Source organism: Hevea brasiliensis, chromosome 4, assembly GCF_030052815.1.
Source record: "Hevea brasiliensis isolate MT/VB/25A 57/8 chromosome 4, ASM3005281v1, whole genome shotgun sequence".
NCBI lineage: Eukaryota > Viridiplantae > Streptophyta > Magnoliopsida > Malpighiales > Euphorbiaceae > Hevea > Hevea brasiliensis.
Genome location: NC_079496.1, coordinates 21231595 through 21243237, shown reverse-complemented (window position 1 = coordinate 21243237; position 11643 = coordinate 21231595). Strand labels below are relative to the sequence as shown.

At 34.8% G+C, this 11643-nt stretch overlaps 1 pseudogene; it reads right to left on the bottom strand.

The window, feature by feature from the left end:
- Nucleotides 1–3306: 3306 nt before the first annotated feature.
- LOC131179422 (protein FAR-RED IMPAIRED RESPONSE 1-like) lies at nt 3307–7113 on the bottom strand (annotated as a pseudogene).
- Nucleotides 7114–11643: the final 4530 nt, after the last annotated feature.

Sequence of the window (11643 nt, the reverse complement as noted above, 5' to 3'; positions counted from 1 at the left end):
CTGATCTAAAAGAAAAAGCTTTAGTTGTGATTTATATGAGCGTCACTAATAACGTCACGCAAGAGATTGTTGTGAAGAAACAATATTTGTAGCATGGAAGAAATTGAAAGAGTTTTATTCTGCAAATCATTGACAAACCACCTTTATATGAAGAAAAAATGGTACAAGTTTTGACTGAGAGAAGGTATGACCATTAAAGAACATATAGATAAATTTAATTCAATCATCATGGGCATGAAGATCATAGATATTGATCATATTGATAGTGAAAACTAGACTTTGATTGTTTTATGTCCTTTACCATCCTCCTATGAGACATTTATTGATACTTCGTTGTATGAAAAAGACAGTATGCACAAAATGATGTTAGTGATTCACTAAAATTAAAAGAGTTGAAAAAGAATTTTCAAGATAACTGAGAAACGTTTGAAGGAAAGAGTTTAGGCAAGGAAAGAACACAGTTAATGAAAAATTATTTAAATAGGCTTGAGCCTAGAGCTTTTAAATATTGTAAATTTTGTTTATCTTGGCAGATATGGAGAGTTTGGATAAATCTATTAGGATTAGAGTTTGGAGAGTTGTAAGTGACTATAACTTTTTCTTTTTATCACAGTGGAACTTTCACTATTGTCTCACTTCATGATGCAAACTTTACAATCGAATCAAGAAGAATGCTAGCAATAGTCACTTAAAGAAGTGACCATCCAACACTCTTTATTGTATTAGTGAAAAAGTATTTATTATATTAATTGTTAATTTATTACCTATGGTAACTTAAAAGAAATTAATTCAATTTTTTTTCTCTCTTACAATTAATTATTATTTTCTCTCTTTTATAAATAATCCCTCATTAATTTCACTCTCCTATTTTTACTCTCTTATTCCTTTTCCCCTAAAATTTTTATTGCTTGAAATAAAATGAGAGTTGCCATCAACTAAATGTGAAAAAATAGGTTAATATGAAAAAAAAAAATAATGAATTAGCTATTTAAAAATTATTTTGCTAGTTTAAACTTAAAACATCATAGTTATCATAATTACTAAGTGATATAATAAAAATTATAAATTGCTTTAATCCATTAAGGTCTTCAATAGCACAAGCAAAAAAGAATTCGCTGTCTTCTAATCTCCCATTTCACTTCACTTCCTGCATCAACTAAGTAGCATCTAAAGAAAAAAAAAAAAAAAACACCTTTCATATACGTATTTGAATAATCAAGATATACCATCAATAAAACAAATTACATTAATATAAGAATAAACAAATAAAAAAATAAAAATGGAAAACAATTTTCAAAAGAGTTAAATTAGTGAGCATTATCTTTAAGATGTGAAAAAGTTAAATGCCCATATACAGTGAGATGTGAATCCATCTAGACATGGACATACTGAAAAATCAATTACTACATTTTTAGATAAAAAAAATATTACATAAGCAAATAAAATAAAAGATGTAAATTAAATAATATTACCATGCTATTGTATTTGTGGACTTGAAAAGTAGTCATGTTTTTTTTGTTTCTTGAATTGGAAAAAATTCATACGTGTTTTGTAACATATTTTTCAAATTAAAAATTGATGCAAATCATTATGAATTTTAGAAGTTAAATATTATCAAAAGGAATGAAAATACAATTGTATTACCATCCCTGGCGTACATAATTCTAGCATAGGCTTTACAGAAGATATGTGATTTGCATTATTTCTATCTTGCATATTAGTTTTAAAAAGGAATAATAACATCATTGTACTTTCATAATCAAAATTAAAAAGTAGCAAAATGAAAAATAAAAAAATACCAGTTCGTCAATAAGAGTTCTCTCTCCAATCGTAGGTATATTAAACTGTGGTTGTACTTAAACAAGTTGTAAATGATACAATTAGTTAAAAATGTTAATTAAGTCACTACGAAAATTTATAAATTCTAAATAAATTACTAACCTTTTTTACTTGTTTGTCCCTTTTTTTGTCCGTTCTCTATCCCAGATTTGATTCTTTTTGGAGCTCCTTTTGCTTTTGAATACTTTTGGATCAAGTATTGATATATTTCTTATGGTATTGCAATTGACGTTTTCTTTATCATAATCTCCACAAGGATGGGTTTTCTTATGATTTTCTGTAAAACCATTAATAACTTTGCACAACTCTAAAGCATTTTTCATACACAAAATTGTAGCTTTCATGAGAAGTTGATCCTTCCTTACTTAATAAAGTGGCTAATCGGAATAAGTCATCATAATGAAGCTGCTTAGTTTGAAGTTCTTCAGTCTCAAGCTCTTTTGACACACCCCTTGTCTTGAAATTGTCTTTTCCATCTTTAGTCCACCATTTTAAAATATAATGAAAAGGAATGTTAAACACACCTAAATACTGGAGCACACATAAGGAATGTCGACAAAAGAATCCACTGTATTCAAATGACCAACAAAGACATGTGATTTCTGCCTTCCCAGCATCCCATTCTACTATGAAATCTTCATGTTTTCAAAGTCTTGAACTTTGAAAATTGTAACCAATCCATCCTCCCTTTTCATGGGATGACACCCAGTTGCTCCCAAAACCTCCACTTGAAACTTCTTGAAAATCTCATGTGTATAAATCAAAGACATTTGCTTCAAAGATGGAGAATTCAAAATAGGTTGTTTGTGCGAAGTATTAAACTTTGCATTAGATTCTGCTTCATTGCTGTCTTCTAAAGTTACCATATATTTCTCAATAAACTCTTTCAATGTTTTTTTTTTCTCCTTCACGTACTGGTCAAAAAATGAATTAATGCTTTTTGACCTTTGTGTGGTTGACATGCCTAGGAAAAAAAAAGACACATTACTTATCTAAATATATAGATATCTACTAAATAAAATGAAAATCTAACATAATAATAGTTTAGATAAACATATTTAAAAAGGGAATTTATGCTACAAACTCGCAAAAAATGTACCTCTCATATAAGTAGGCACTCAATACTCACGATCTTCATATAATGACTGAATCCATGCATCTTCAGTCAACTCAAAATTTTCTGTCATTCCCAACTACCTCACTTCAAATTGTTCTTTAGTCTAAAACTTGTAAATGCATCTATTGAATATCCCTATAAAATCTTGATATTTTCTAGTCACATGACCAAGCTTCTTAGGCACCTTTCTCATAATATGCCATAAGCAATAATGATGACGTGCATTTGGAAATACATTTTCAATTGCTTTTTTCATTGCTTTTGTCTTGATCTGTGATAATGGCATCTGGAGATTTTCCATTCATGGCTTTCAACCATTTTTTCATTAACCAAATGAAAGTTGATATTTTTTAATATGCAAGTAAAGCACATCCTAAAATTGTTGACTGAAAATGATTATTCACTCCAATGAAAGGAGCAAGAGGCATTTATATTTATTGGTAATATAAGTGGTATCAAAAGACACATCTCCAAAATTTTTATAGTCACTCCTTCCTTTTCCATGTATGTAAAAAACATTTTTCAAAAGTTGTTCCTTATCAAAATCCATTGCATAAAAAAAATTAGGATTCTCTTCTTTCAGGCGCATAAAATATTCAATCATTGCATTGGCATCACCTGATTCTAACTCCAAATGCCTTTCCTTGTCAAGATAATTTCGAACATCTTTCTCCAAGCAACCAATGTTTTGATAACCACCATGTTTTTTAGCTATAGCAGCAAATATTTGACTTGTTTTCACCTCTACACCATGTAAAGTACTAATTTCATTCTTCTGTGACAAAGTAATATTTCTATGGCATGGGAAATAATGAGCATGGTCTGGAAAAAAGATCATGGTTATGATCTTTAGCAAAATCATGAATAACCCATTTTTCATCTTTTGTCATCTTTACATGTAATTTTGCATCACAACCTATTTTCAAGCATGGGCGAGGATTATTGGCATTTGATTCTCACTTTTTTCCATACCTTGTGCAAGCATACTTAATATCAATAAATTCCTCTGTAACTTTTGAATGACGAGAAGCTTTAGTCGAGACACCAAATATTGCTAACTTAGAATAATTTTTGTAAAACAAAAATACCTTATGATGTGAATTGAATTTCATGCCAACTTGTGGTTTTGAAGAACTACAGTCTTCATTTTGACCAGTTTTGTCCTTCCCAATTATTTCTTGCACTTCTTCAATATTATTATCGCAAGGGTTTTGCGGTCGTCAAACGATTTTCAACGAAGCGGGAAAGTGAGGAGTTACCACTTTAATTTTGAGGAGAATTAAAGAAAATCATTTGTAAAAGAAAATTATAAAACTACTTTTAAAACAGAGATTCTAAGTTCGGGGTCCATATACATGTAGAGAAGATGTTAAGCACCCCACATCGTCGCTCGATGAGGGCTAGTGGATTTAACGATATGCTCTTTATAATTTAATATCGATACTTATGGAGTTAAAATTACGATGTTGGTTCCCGTTATTTATTAAAGGAACGTTTGGTATTTCACCTTTCTGGGCTTCCCAAGAACACGAGTATTTGGGATGTCCCTAGAGTGAGTTGAATATTGTGTTTGTTTATTAAATTCCTCCCTCCCTGAATTAGGACTCTAATTCTGAAGAGGTATTATTTGGTCTTTAGAGATTCATAATGAGTGAGGAGGACTTTCGGCTCATACATCATATACCTCATCATTGGTATTCAAATAATTGAAGGTGCGGTGTGTGTAATGAATATATATGAACCAATATGAGTATAAATTTTCATTCCCTTTAATTAGGACTCTAATTCAAAAGGGATGGGTTAATTAAAACCTAGAGAGTTCCCTTCATTAATGAGGACTCTCAATTAATGAAGGAAGGTCTCATCATTGGTATAATTATCCATAAAACCTTTACTGGTATCGTTTCATGTTAAACTATTTAGTGTTCTTGTGACTATGGTATTTTATTTGATTAAACCGAATTGAAGGAAAAACTCCTCATCATAATATTAGCATGAGGACTCCAAGAAGGACTCTCCATTGGGCCCCAATATAAAATTCAGGGTTCTTAAGACTCTTTCGTGATCCGATAATTGAAATGTGTTTGATATATTTTGTTAAAGAGTGTAGAATTCTATAAAAATAAGCATCAGGGTTCTAAAAGAAAGGACTCTCTCCCGATCTCTCCTATTTTGTACTGAATAATTTTATAAAACATAAAACTATAAGAATTCAAGGAAAGGACTCTCTCTCGAACTCCCCTATTTATGAAAAGCGAGTCTTAATAAAGATGTAAAATCGCGGGGGTTCAAGAAAAAAAACTCTCTCCTGATCTCCCATATTTGTAAAGGACGAGTTTTATAATAGAGGTGTTAAAATTGCGGGGGTTCAAAGTAAGAACTCTCTCCCAATCTCCCTCCAAAAGACTGGGATGATATAAAGAAAAATTGTGAAATGGAAAATTATGCGCATTATCTTTCGATCTCTTTATTACTGTCCGAGCTCTTTTCTTCTCTTCTCGACTTTTGATCTCTTTTCTTACTGTCTGATCTCTTTTCTTTTCTTCTTGACTTTTGATCTCTTATTAATTACCCGAGCTTTCCATATCTACCCGAACTTACATCTATTCACCCTTATTAATTTCCATCTCTTTAATCGGACCTGAACTATCCATGTCATCACTCGCATTCACCTAAATTCCATCCAAACTCTTTACTAGTCTTCCAAAACTCCAGTAACATTTATATTATCTGAACTCTTATTCTTATACTAATAAAAATAAAATTTTTTTGAGATGACGTACACATTACCTCACATTACTATAGCATGCCTAAGGTAATGTTTATGAGATAAACCAATCTAACACTAACATATCCTGAAAGTTTAGTATGATTTGGTATTCTAAAAGTTCTTACATCATAAATACAACCTAGTTACATTTGATCAGAGGAAGGTCGGTTAAGACATTTGCCAGTAGAGAGCTATTAGGGTGACGGGAGAGCCAGTGCTGATGTCTCACGTTAAAAGGGTTTGCAGGAGTTGGGCTGACCAGGAGTGCTTTTTGAGATGCTAGAAGTGATAGGAATAAGCCCCTGATGACAAACTAAGATTGGACCACTGGGCTATTGTGCGAATTCACTGAAGAGGGGAATCTACGTATCAAGGGTTCTGGTAGTAAGATCCTTTAGAAAACTCATTTCTAAAGTCCCTTGAAGACTAAGAACTTCAGAGCGATGGCAAAGAAGCTAGAGAGCAATATTCAAAATTAGAGACTCTCACCAAAGACTAGTGACTCCAGACCCCTTCTATAATGTAGCATTCAGGCATTTATAGGAAATAGAGTCTTAAAATGAAGGGTCAGGATTCAAATAGGAAAAATGAAGAGTCTAGATTTAGAAGAACATAATCTAAAGTGTTGGAATTAAAGAGGATCAAAATTAAGGGTTGAGATTTAGTTTAGAATCCTTTTATCCTTTCTTCTCTAATCCAATGGTTGGGATTTTTGCCTTACAGGATGAATCCGACGGCTGGAAATGAAAAGAGTTGAATCTGTTATTTACTTTTAATCTAATGGCCCAAAACCCATTCTTACAAGTGAGATCAATGGTACGGATTGAGGCGTACCGGGATGCTTTAACCGCCTCAAATCCAATGGTTTGGGTTCGTCCTTACAAATGGGATAGATGGTGGAGATTTAAACGTACCCCAAATGCTTTAACTAACTCAGATCCAATGGTGGGGGAAAATTAATCTTACAGATCAAGGGTCATGAATGAAAGCAATTTTTGAACTCTAGATTCCCCAAACCTTCCGATCTTCATTAGCCATTTCTCAATCTACCCGATCTCTCATTATGGTTGGCAGCTCTGAGACCTTTTATTCCAGTCTCTTAAACCAACTCTTTCCATGTTAGATCTCTTCTCGCTTCTTGATCTCTATCCTATCCCTCCTCTGTATCTGGTGTATGTCGGTGAACCTTGAATAACCGTGAAGCATTAAATTCTTCACTTACTGATGAGTCGCTTCGAGTTCTGTAGGCATTAAATGCTTTAGCCTATATATATCAGGGAGCAGGCTTTGTCATTTTCACCTTCACACCTTTTCTCTCTGGCTTGTTCTTGGCATGTTCTTCCCCATGCCTTGCCTTTTTGGTGCTAATTTTCAACATGGCGGCCATTTTGATCTTTTTTCGATAACTTTCTGTGTTTCTTGCCTGAAAATAGACAACACTGGTGATTAGAGAATTATGAGAACATCACTTGATGATGGCAAGGGAACTGGACTAAACAGTCGATTAGGGTCTAAAATGACTACCATGCCGATCTCTAATAGGCTTACCGGTCTGAGCCACAGACCGATCTCGGGCAAGGGAACTGCTAATTTCAATCTTGATATCGGTGACTGCCTCTTCAAGTTCATTTGGCTCCTAACCATCTCAGAAGCCCCGATTATAGCTCAATTCTGGTCGATGACATCGATGATGACACTGAGCTTTTTGTAGTCTTTACCATAGTTGATGAGAGCCACCCTCCTGATCTCCTTTTATTTCTTGAACGGAATCCTGAGATTGAAAGATGTTCGAATTATGGAAGCAAGATGGGTAGAATGTAGGGTAAAGTAGGTAGGGCTATCTGTAATTACTGATCGGGCTGAAGAGATTGCCCAAGTGATGTAATCTGATCTTTTGAAAATAAAATGTACTTTTATTTAAAATTTATTTCATTTCATTTTCATTCTATTTTTATTTTATTAATCTTATTTTATTATTTACATTGCATTGATTGTCCTTCCAATCTTTCTCTTATCTAACATCCTCTTTTAACCAATTCGATCTCTAATCAAGACCTTATTAAATCGATATGATCTTTAGTCATACCCTTATTCAACCGATCTCTCGAATATCCTAGGTCATCTTCTAGAATCTTCTCTTGGTGCCCTCGATAATTGAGATATAATTAAGTTTTGCACTGACCAATGCACTGCCTAGGGTCTTGTGACCATTTAATGCTCAGACGAGTATAAATAGAGGGGGGGGGGGTTAGTCACTTCTCATATGTGCATTCTTCACTCATCTCAAACCTTCTTGAAGACTTCTCTCAAGTTTTCAACTTCTTCGGTGCCAATTTACAATCAGGTAGTAGTTTTATTCTTTTCCTGGTCATTTTTACCTTTATTACATGAAAATGAGTGGCATCGATGATCAGAGAGTTGTAAGCCCACTTTTTATTCACGTTTCTTGGTCCTTCGATGAAGGTGATAAGGCTAGACCGAGTGGATGACCCAAAACTATTAGGGCTATCATTCCGACCACTGGTCATCCTATAGGGTCAAGCCAATAATAAGCTTCGATCATAAAGAGAGAACCTCCAATGGTAGACGAGCTCACCTCAGTTCTGAGGATGCTCGATCTCGAGTTAATAAGTCAGGAATTCAACCTTCTACCTGACTTGTTCGAACTTATTAGGTGTCATGGGGATTTTCTAGCCAATCACTACTTTGATGAGGTCGATCTAATTGTAGTGTATGAAGAACAATTGAAGGTCAAGCTACGGTTCCCTTTGGAGCCATTTTATAAGGATGTCCTAAAATACAACTAGGTTTGCATAGCCCAAGTGTACATAAACTCCAGGAAAACTTTGGTGGCTTTCAGAGGATTATGCCGAGCTAAAGGATTCAAGCCCACAGCGAAGGTCTTCGCCGAACTGCATAGACTTGCTCGATGAAAAGATGATGAATTTTAGTTTTTCTAGGCAAAACTGTGTTGTGGACTGTTCACTGATCTCTCATTTTTGCTAAAAAATTGGAAAGATCGGTTCTTCATCCTTCAAAGTAAATATCCCAGTGGCTTCGAGGGGATTCCCCAAAGTTGGAATTACTTGGCCAAGAGGCTGGAGAGAAGAGTCATGCTGACTAATGTCGAAAGTGCCATGGTGAAGGAGCTTAAGAGCCAGGCGAACTCTTGTAAATATTTGTGCCTTGATGTGATCATGGCCGAACTCAAGTGGTGGTTGATGAGCGTGATCGCCCATGAGATCATCCAGTTACAACTCTCTGATCTAGGTTCCGAGATGAGTAAAACCTGAATATTTAATCTCTTAGTCCCTGGCGATCTCACTAATCTTATTTTTCTGTGCAGATATGGCTGGAGGTAAGGCATCAAAAGAAGCTTGGAGGCTGAATAAGGAGCTTAGCAGGAAGGTATTAGAAATGAAGAGAGCCAAAGCTCAAAAGAGAGCCCAAACTAAAGAGACGAGCTTTGAGGTTCAAATCCGAGAGTAACCGATCCTAGAGGTGCAAATCCTTATCGTGGAGCCTCCCACCCGATCTGAACCTCCTTCCCGACCTCCAATCTCCTTGGCTACAGAGGGCAGATCCTCAGGGCAGGGAGCTTCATCTGGGCGACCTCTCTCGCAAGGTGCCAGAATATTACTCTAATCATTGAAGAAAAATAAGTCGGTGCGGGGCAACCTCAACTTGGCAAAATTATTGAGCGCTACGATTTGCTTTCCTGAGGACCGGACCAGAATGGGCCTTAAAAGTATTGATGATCTTCTTAGTCTCTCCATGAGTTTGAGCTCGGAAGCGATGGTGACCCAGCACACGGTTAGAGAGAAGGTTTATCTTATGAAGAGAGAGATGTCAAAGATATCCCAAAATATGGCAGTAGCGCAGAACCAACTCTTTGCTGCAAATGGTGAGATTGTCAAACTGGAACAACAAGCGAAGTCTCATGAAGAGAGGGGAGCTCAGCTAGAAAAAGAGCTTGACAATGTCTGGGTTAAGTTCTCTGAGGAGATCCAAGTGAAGGAGGAGGAGGCTTCGATGAAGGAAGATGAGGCTTATATGAAAGCCCATAGTGATCTCATTACCGAGCTCATCAAACGCTATCCCAACGAGGACTTCACCTAACTCAAGGAACTTACCCCAGGTGCCGAGGCCGAGAGTGAGGGCGAACAAGAAAGAGAGGAGGGAGAGAATGTTAAAAATGTACTTGAAGAGCGGGCTGGGGAAAACCCTCCTGCTGAATGACTTTGTACTCTTTTATCTTTTGAAATGAATAAGTTTTTTTTTTTATGATCAATTCTTGATGAGATTGGAAAACATCAAACCAAGTTTGCATGAGTACTGAATAGAATTAACTCCCAATCAATTGAATAAAGTTGAACATAGAACCTGAGATTAGTTATCAATCATAAAACATAAGACCGCTTTGAAATCGAAAAACCATTGTATACGAACATGAGATCGGATGGCCCTGTGATCGAATATCGATTGAAACTTGAAACATTTGAAGAGTGATTTATAAAATCAGATAGGTAACTTGAGATCGAATCATAATTGGAGTACTTAAGGTTGGAATAATTATTAGAGATCATATTAACTCTATTAAACTAACCACAATTTGGAATTTTGAGGTATTCCAACATAATAAGATTGGAAAGCTACAAAATGCAAGATTGGATGATGTGAAGATCGGAAATCAATCAGAATAAAGCGAAGAGACCAATATAACTACAAAGGTGCATGAAAACAGTTTTGAAACTTAAACACACTATGAAAAGATTGAAAAACAACCTAACCGTTTGTGAGGTAGGATTATTCTAAAAACAAGCCACTGCTGAGTTCAGATAAGTGACCTATGATCGGATCATTGTCACACCTTACCCCTTTGTAAGGCATAACATGATCCCGTAGAATACCTAATGAACTACCGCACTTCGCCTACCGATAACTCATTAAGTACCCTACAACAATTTTCTTATTTTTGATAAGTGGTGAGCATTTTCTAATAAGTATTTAAAACATTTAGTTAATATTAAAACTAGTTAATATTTTTGGTCCATTTTAGTTATCCGCAAATTTTATAAAAATTTTGACAGAGTTTTCTCTGTATTTTGAGAAAACCGTTCTTCGAATACCTGTAAAAAGCACTTTTAAAAATTTTTCTCAACAGCTGCTTCAATTTAATACTCAATCTCAATCAATTTCTCAAATTCACAAGTTCAATAATTCCTTCAAAATACTGTCCATCAATATCATTTATTCATATTCCATTCAAGATAAACAATTTATATATTCATCATACTAAAATTTACATTCAGAAAGTCCAAACTAAAATTTATTACAACTTTTATACAAACTTTGTACAAGCTGCTCAAGACCCATGTACATGTCCATACATTTATGTGCAATCTATACATCAAAAGAAATATTTACAGTTAGGGTATAAATTATACCCGAAAACTTTAGGCTGGTAGCTTCTCACACCTCACTCCTCTAGTCTCTGTATCTGCGGCAATAAAGCTATCACGAGTACTAGGACTCAGTGGTGCACAATATACTAAAATAATCTTTATGCAAAACTTAAAGCACATTCATTCAAAATTTTGGCTAAACATGAAAATTAAATACAATCATGCATTGTGAGATTTTACATGTAAACCAAGTTCATTTCAAAGTATCAAAACACATTTCATAAAACCCACAGTTAGATCATGCCATTCGAAACAAATAGAATCTCAATAGCCAGAGGCTAAAGAGAAATCATATCACAAGGCTAGCTAGCTCAAATATATGGATATCCATTCACATCCTCTTCTACTGGCACACCTCAACACTTCTCCAGAGAAGGAATCAAAATTCGAAACTAATTACCCCCACTAGTTGTGCTAGTGAGGTGTTCAAATATGTGGTCATGACACTGTGG